Genomic DNA, 7,816 nt, shown 5'->3' on the forward strand with positions numbered 1-7,816 from the left:
ACAGGATCTTTGCCAGATCGGCTGCCGAGCTCGGCCCTCTGCGGCCCTGACGGGTGGCGTCGTCTTCCCTGTTGAAATCCCACATAGTATGGCCCCTGTATTGGAGTGGCTGCACCCCTCGCATAATGCACGTGGCCATGATTCCAATCATGGTCAATCCGGAGTGGGCCAGTAACCTAATCTGGCCCATCAGATAATGGACGCTCCTATCATCCTCCCGTTGAGGGCTCCGCGGGTGCCAACTCAGGCGTTTCTTCAAGGGAGCATTGTTGAACTCCGGGAGGCCGATCCGAACTGGATCCGGCAGAGGGGCGTCCTCCATGTAGAACCATTCCGAAGACCAGTCTTTGGACGCCTTCTTTGGGGTGCCGAATAGATATCCGGTCCCGGCGATGCGCCATATTTCGGCTCCTCCCACTTGATATATCGACCCCTCATAAGAACGGGGTACAAGGCAAAACAATCTCTTCCACAGCGCAAAATGGGGCTCGATGCCCAGGAACAGCTCGCAAAGAGCTACAAAGCCCGCGATGTGCAAAATGGAGGCAGGTGTGAGGTGGTGAAGCTGGAGTCCGTAGAACTCCAGGAGCCCCCGGAGAAACGGATGTATGGGAAATCTGAGTCCCCTTATTAGATAAGGGACGAAGCATACCCTCTCTCCTTTGGAAGGGTTTGGGACGCTCTCCGTCTGCTTTCCACCCTTGAAGGTGGCCAGTCTGGCTCGAACCGGAACCATGAAAGCTGGGGGAAGATATCCCTCGGTTTGGAGCGCCACTAGCTCGATGTGTGGAACTGAGCATCTCCCCCAATCTCCTGGCTTAGGGCTGGGAGCGCGAGAGGAGGAGCCACGTCAACTATCCATGATGGAATGGATTTTTGTCAGAAGCGCTTCGATGAGAACTTGTGAATGGAGGATGGTGTGAGCTGGATCTAGATCCTTGCCTCTCTTATAGGCGGCTCATTCGCACGGCTAGGGGGTAAAATGTAAAAATACCCTAGCTTTTCGCATTCATACGACACGTGGAAGAAGGCCATTATTGGGCGTAGAAGCCAAGGAGCGCAACATTTATAAGGAAGCCGGACACTACTCAATAGGAACATGAAGTTTGAAGGAGAACCCGCCTAACACCGAAGACAATATATGCGCCGGACTCGTCGTCGCTGAAGCGAGTCCTGGACTAGGGGGTGTCCGGATAGCCGAACTATCATGGTCGGCCGGACTCGAAGACTATGAAGATACAAGATTGAAGACTTCGTCCCGTGTCCGGATGGGACTTTCCTTGGCGTGGAAGGGAAGCTTAGCGATACGGATATGTAGATCTCCTACTATTGTAACTGACTTTGTGTAACCCTAGCCCTCTCCGGTGTCTATATAAACCGGATGGCTTTAGTCCATAGGACGGACAACAATCATACCATAGGCTAGCTTCTAGGGTTTAGCCTCCTTGATCTCGTGGTAGATCCACTCTTGTAACACATATCATCAATATTAATCAAGCAGGACATAGGGTTTTACCTCCATCAAGATGCCCGAACCTGGGTAAAACATCGTGTCCCTTGTCTCCTGTTACCATCCGCCTAGACGCACAGTTCGGGACCCCCTACCCGAGATCCGCCGGTTTTGACACCGACATGAAGTCTGACAAAGCTTCGGCTGATACTGCGATGCTGAGGCCCATAACTATTCTCGCGTGGTGGTTGGTGTGTAAAGGCCAGAGGCCAACTCAGAATAAATACCCAAACCATTAGTGTATTAGGAGTTTGTGGAGACGAGCAGATACTCACGATCGATGTGACCCCATCGCCCCATCTCGTGGACTTACGGCAAGGGCCCAAAATGCCTGACCGTGCCATGTAATTATCTTGCGGGTGCTCTCTGGGCCCGCTCGACTTTCACAAAGGTCTCAAGTAAAGCCGAGGTAACCGTGTGTCCAAACATCAAGGGGGAAACCCCGAGGAATCACCCTCGGTGGATTCCACTTGATGTAATCATCAAAGTGAACGTATGAGGAATCACCCTCGAGGTTCACACTTGAGGGGCTGCACGACAGAGTTATATAGGGAGTGGTGAAGGAGGAATCATCCTCGGTGACCACGACCGAATAGCTACACTACAGAGTTATCATCAGGAGTGTGTTACGAGGTATCACCCTCAGCACTCGATAGTAACTATGTAGAGTCATACAACTAAGGGGTGAAGTGTGATGTGTCGGTCTCTGGTCGTCGATCACGTTGATCGAGTTGTCGATGATGAAACAGGGGCAACAAGGACAAGGAGGGGGTCACTGATGGATCACCAACCAACCTATACTAAGAAGTTTAGGATAAGGAGGTACAAAAGTAGGCTCTGCATCAGAATAGGAGCAATCAACTACATTAGCAAAATCTAATGCAGGCAAGAGAGAGAATGAAATGGCGATATTGGGATGATCAAAGGGTGGCGGGGCTTGCCTGGAAGCTCTGCTGAAAGTGAAGAAAGTCGTCGGTGACATAGTCGATCGCAGTGGCATCAACAGCGGTCTCGGGGTCTACCGAAGAGACGAGGGGGAAGAAACAGTAAATATAATGCAAATAAATGCAACACAGATGCATGACGGGGTAACACGCAGGGCTAGGGGTGTTCTAACGCGATGCTACACGATATCGGCGAAGGGGGATAACATCCGGGAAAGTTTTCCCGGGGTTAGGCATTTTTGGACAAACGAACCAGAGGGGAAAGGTTCAATGTTCGCTATGCTAGGGACGTGTGGCAGACAAATGGACCGCGTATCCGGATTCATCTCGTCGTTCTGAGCAACTTCAAGTATAAAACTTTTTCATCCAAGTTACGGATACTTTTCTATGATTTTTCAAAGATTTAAACATTTTCTGAATTTTATATAAATTTGAAAATAATGACTAAAATGCTAGGGGCACCCAGCACAGGTAACACAAAAGTGCACCTACTGGCTGACAGGTGGGCTAGGGGTCCCAGTTGACCAGTCAATGTTTGACTAGTCAACAGGGGGTGGGGTCACTCTGTCATACCCTGTTTAGTCTAGTCTGACAACTTAATTAACTAAACTAGGTGATTAGGCTAATTAAGATTAATTAATTTAATTAAACCAAATTAATTAAGTTAACTAATTAATTAATTATATTTTGTATGATAAATATTTATTTATTTTAATCTTTTTTTAAATAGACAGGGGCGGGGCCCAGCTACTAGTGGCCCAGGAGGCCACTAGAGCGGGCGAAACGGGTGCGGGCTTCGAGCGGGGCGCACTCACGTGCCCAGCACGCGGGTGGGGGGGCAAGGCCGGTCGGCCGGAGCATGGCCAACGGGCGTCGATGGGGCAAGCTGGGCGGCGGCCCGTAGGGAAGAGCGGGGTCACAGGGAGGGAAAGCGCGTGCGGCGGGCGTTGTAGCCGCATGGAGCATGAGACGACGGGGCACGCAGGCGCATACGGAGGGCCAGGAGGCTCTGGTGAGATGTGGCAGGGGGCCGCACGGGGCAGGGTGGCTGGCAACTGCAAGTGGTTGTAGCGGCAGCTGGCGAACGACGACAGGCAACGGGTAGGATGGGGGCGCGCGAGCGGTGGTGGCTGCACGCAAGCAGCGGCGCTGCGGAGTGGGCAGTGGGCGCCAACGCGAGTGGGCGATCGGCGGACACCGAAGCGGACAACAACGAGGGTACGGTGTGCGAGTGCGCGTGCAGGTGGCTCAGGGTGCGGCGATCGCGTGCGCTAGCGGCAGCAGCGCCGGGAGTAGCAGGTGGCGGTGACAACCGCAGCAGAACAGCAGTAGGTGCTACCTCTAGAGGTTGCATTGGTTTTTCATTTGAAAAGGAAAGGGTGATGCAGCAAAGTAACATAAGTATTTCCCTTAGTTTTGAGAACCAAGGTATCAATCTAGTAGGAGATGACGCACAAGTCACCTTGTACCTGCACAAACAATCAAGAACCTTGCAACCAACGCGATAAAGGGTTGTCAATCCCTTCACGGTCACTCGCAAAAGTCAGATCTGATAGAGATAATAAAGTAAATATTTTTGGTATTTTTGTTGTATAGATTTAAAAGTAAAGATTGCAAAATAGTAAATGAGATGCGATATAATGGAAAAGAGATGTAATATAATAGAAAAAGAGACCCGGGGGCCATAGGTTTCACTAGTGGCTTCTCACGAGATAGCATGTACGATGGGTGAACAAATTACTGCCAAGCAATTGATAGAAAAGCGCATAATTATGAAGACATCTAAGGTAATGATCATGAATATAGGCATCACGTCCATGTCAAGTAGACCGAAACGATTATGTATCTACTACTATTACTCCACACATCGACCGCTATCCAGCATGCATCTAGAGTATTAAGTTCATTAGAATGGAGTAATGCATTAAGCAAGATGACATGATGTAGAGGGATAAACTCAAGCAATATGATATAAACCCCATCTTTTTATCCTCGATGGAAATAATACAATATGTGCCTTGATGTCCCTACTGTCACTGGGAAAGGACACCGCAAGATTGAACCCAAAGCTAAGCACTTCTCCCATTGCAAGAAAGATCAATCTAGTAGGCCAAACTAAACTGATAATTCGAAGAGACTTGCAAAGATATCAAATCATGCATATAAGAATTCAGAGAAGAACCAAATAATATTCATAGATAAACTTGTTCATAAATCCACAATTCATCGGATCTTGGCAACACACCGCAAAAGAATATTACAACGAATAGATCTCCAAGAACATCGAGGAGAACTTTGTATTGAGAATCAAACAGAGAGAAGAAGCCATCTAGCTAATAACTATGGACCCGAAGGTCTGTGGTAAACTACTCATGCTTCATCGCAGAGGCGATGCTGTTGATGTAGAAGCCCTCCATGATCGATTCCCCCTTCGGCAGATCACTGGAAAAGGCCCCAAGATGGGATCTCACGGGTACAGAAGGTTGTGGCAGTGGAAAAGTGGTTTCGTGGATCCCCCTGATGTTTCTAGGGTATAAGAGTATATATAGACGAAAGAAGTACGTTGGTGGAGCTACGAGGGGCCCACGAGGGTGGGGGCGCGCCTCCTCCTGCCTCGTGATTGCCTCGTGGCATTTCTGACTTCAACTCCAAGTCTTCTGGTTTACTTTCGGTCCAAGAAAGATCGCCGCGAAGGTTTCATTCCGTTTGGACTCCGTTTGGTATTCCTTTTGTGCAAAACTCTAAAATAGGCAAAAAAAATCAAAAACTGACACTGGGCCTCCGGTTAATAGGTTAGTCCCAAAAATAATATAAAAGAGCATATTCAAGCCCATTAAACATCCAAAATAGACAATATAATAGCATGGAAGAATAAAAAATTATAGATACGTCGGAGACGTATCAAGCATCCCCAAGCTTAATTCCCGCTCGTCCTCGAGTAGGTAAATGATAAAAACAGAATTTTTGATGTGGAATGCTACCTAGCATATTTATCAATGTATTTTTCTTTATTGTGGCATGAATGTTCAGATCCGAAATATTCAAGACAAAAGTTTAATATTGACATAAAACAATAATACTTCAAGCATACTAACAAAGCAATCATGTCTTCTCAAAATAACATGGCCAAATAAAGCTATCCCTACAAAATCATATAGTCTGGCTATGATTTATCTTCATCACACAAAGTATTTAATCATGCACAACCCCGATGACAAGCCAAGCAATTGTTTCATACTTTTGATGTTCTCAAACTTTTTCAATCTTCATGCAATACATGAGCGTGAGCCATGGACATAGCACTATAGGTGGAATAGAATGGTGGTTATGGAGAAGACAAAAAGGAGAAGATAGTCTCACATAAACTAGGTGTATTAACGGGCTATGGAGATGCCCATCAATAGATATCAATGTGAGTGAGTAGGGATTGCCATGCAACAAATGCACTAGAGCTAAAAGTGTATGAAAACTCAAAAAGAAACTAAGTGGGTGTGCATCCAACTTGCTTGCTCATGACGACCTAGGGCATCTTTGAGGAAGCCCATCATTGGAATATACAAGCCAAGTTCTATAATGAAAAATTCCCACTAGTATAGGAAAGTGACAACATAGGAGACTCTCTATCATGAAGATGATGGTGCTAATTTGAAGCACAAGTGTGGTAAAAGGATAGTAGCATTGCCCCTTCTCTCTGTTTCTCCATTTTTTTATTTGGGTCTTTTCACTTTTCTATGGCCTATTTTTTTTCTTTTCTTATTTAGTCCGGAGTCTCATCCCGACTTGTGGGGTAATCATAGTCTCCATTATCCTTTCCTCACTGGGACAATGCTCTAATAATGAAGATCACCACACTTTTATTTACTTACAACTCAAGAATTACAACTCAATACTTAGAACAAAATATGACTCTATGTGAATCCCTCCAGCGGTGTACCGGGATGTGCAATGATTCAAGAGTGGCATGTATAAAAAATTATGAAAGGTGGCTTTGCCACAAACACGATGTCAACTACATGATCATGCGAGGCAATATGACAATGATGGAGCGTGTCATAATAAACAGAACGACGAAAAGTTGCATGGCAATATATCTCGGAATGGCTATGGAAATGCCATAATAGGTAGGTATGGTGGCTGTTTTGAGGAAGGTATAAGGAGGTTTATGTGTGATAGAGCGTATCGTATCACGGGGTTTGGATGCACCGGCGAAGTTTGCACCAACTCTCAAGGTGAGAAAGGGCAATGCACGGTACCGAAGAGGCTAGCAATGGTGGAAAGGTGAGAGTGCGTATAGTCCATGGACTCAACATTAGTCATAAAGAACTCACATACTTATTGCAAAAATTTATTAGTTATCGAAAGGAAGTACTACATGCATGCTCCTAGGGGTATATATTGGTAGGAAAACACCATCGCTCGTCCCTGACCGCCACACATCAGGAAGACAATCAATAGATAAATCATGCTCCAACTTCATCACATAATGGTTCACCATACGTGCATGCTACGGGAATCACAAACTTTAACACAAGTATGTCTCAAATTCACAACTACTCTACTAGCATGACTCTAATATCACCATCTTCATATCTCAAAACAATCATAAAGAATCAAACTTCTCATAGTATTCAATGCACTTTATATAAAAGTTTTTATTATACCCATCTTGGATGCCCATCATATTAGGACTAATTTTATAACCAAAGCAAATTACCATGCTGTTCTAAAAGACTCTCAAAATAATATAAGTGAAGCATGAGAGATCAATAATTTATATAAAATAAAACCACCACTATGCTCTAAAAATATATAAGTGAAGCACTAGAGCGATATTGTCTAGCTCAAAAGATATAAGTGAAGCACATAGAGTATTCTAATAAATTCTGATTCATGCGTGTCTCTCCCAAAAGGTGTGTACATAAAGGATGATTGTGGTAAACTTAAAAGCAAAGACTCAAATCATACAAGATGCTCCAAGCAAAACACATATCATGCGGTGAATAAAATATAGCCTCAAGTAAAGTTACCGATAGACGAAGACGAAAGAGGGGATTCCTTCTGGGGCATCCCCAAGCTTAGGCTTTTGGTTGTTCTTAAATTTTACCTTGGGGTGTCTTGGTCATCCCCAAGATTAGGCTCTTGCCACTCCTTATTCCAAAATACATCAAATCTTTACCCAAAAACTTGAAAACTTCACAACACAAAATATCAACAGAAAATCTCATGAGCTCCATTAGTATAAGAAAATAAACCACCACTTTAAGGTACTGTAATGAACTCATTCTTTATTTATTTTGGTGTTAAACCTACTATATTCAAACTTCTCTATGGTTCATACCCCCCGATACTACTCATAGATTCA

Source organism: Triticum aestivum, chromosome 3B (genome assembly GCF_018294505.1).
Source record: "Triticum aestivum cultivar Chinese Spring chromosome 3B, IWGSC CS RefSeq v2.1, whole genome shotgun sequence".
Taxonomy (NCBI): Eukaryota; Viridiplantae; Streptophyta; class Magnoliopsida; order Poales; family Poaceae; genus Triticum; species Triticum aestivum.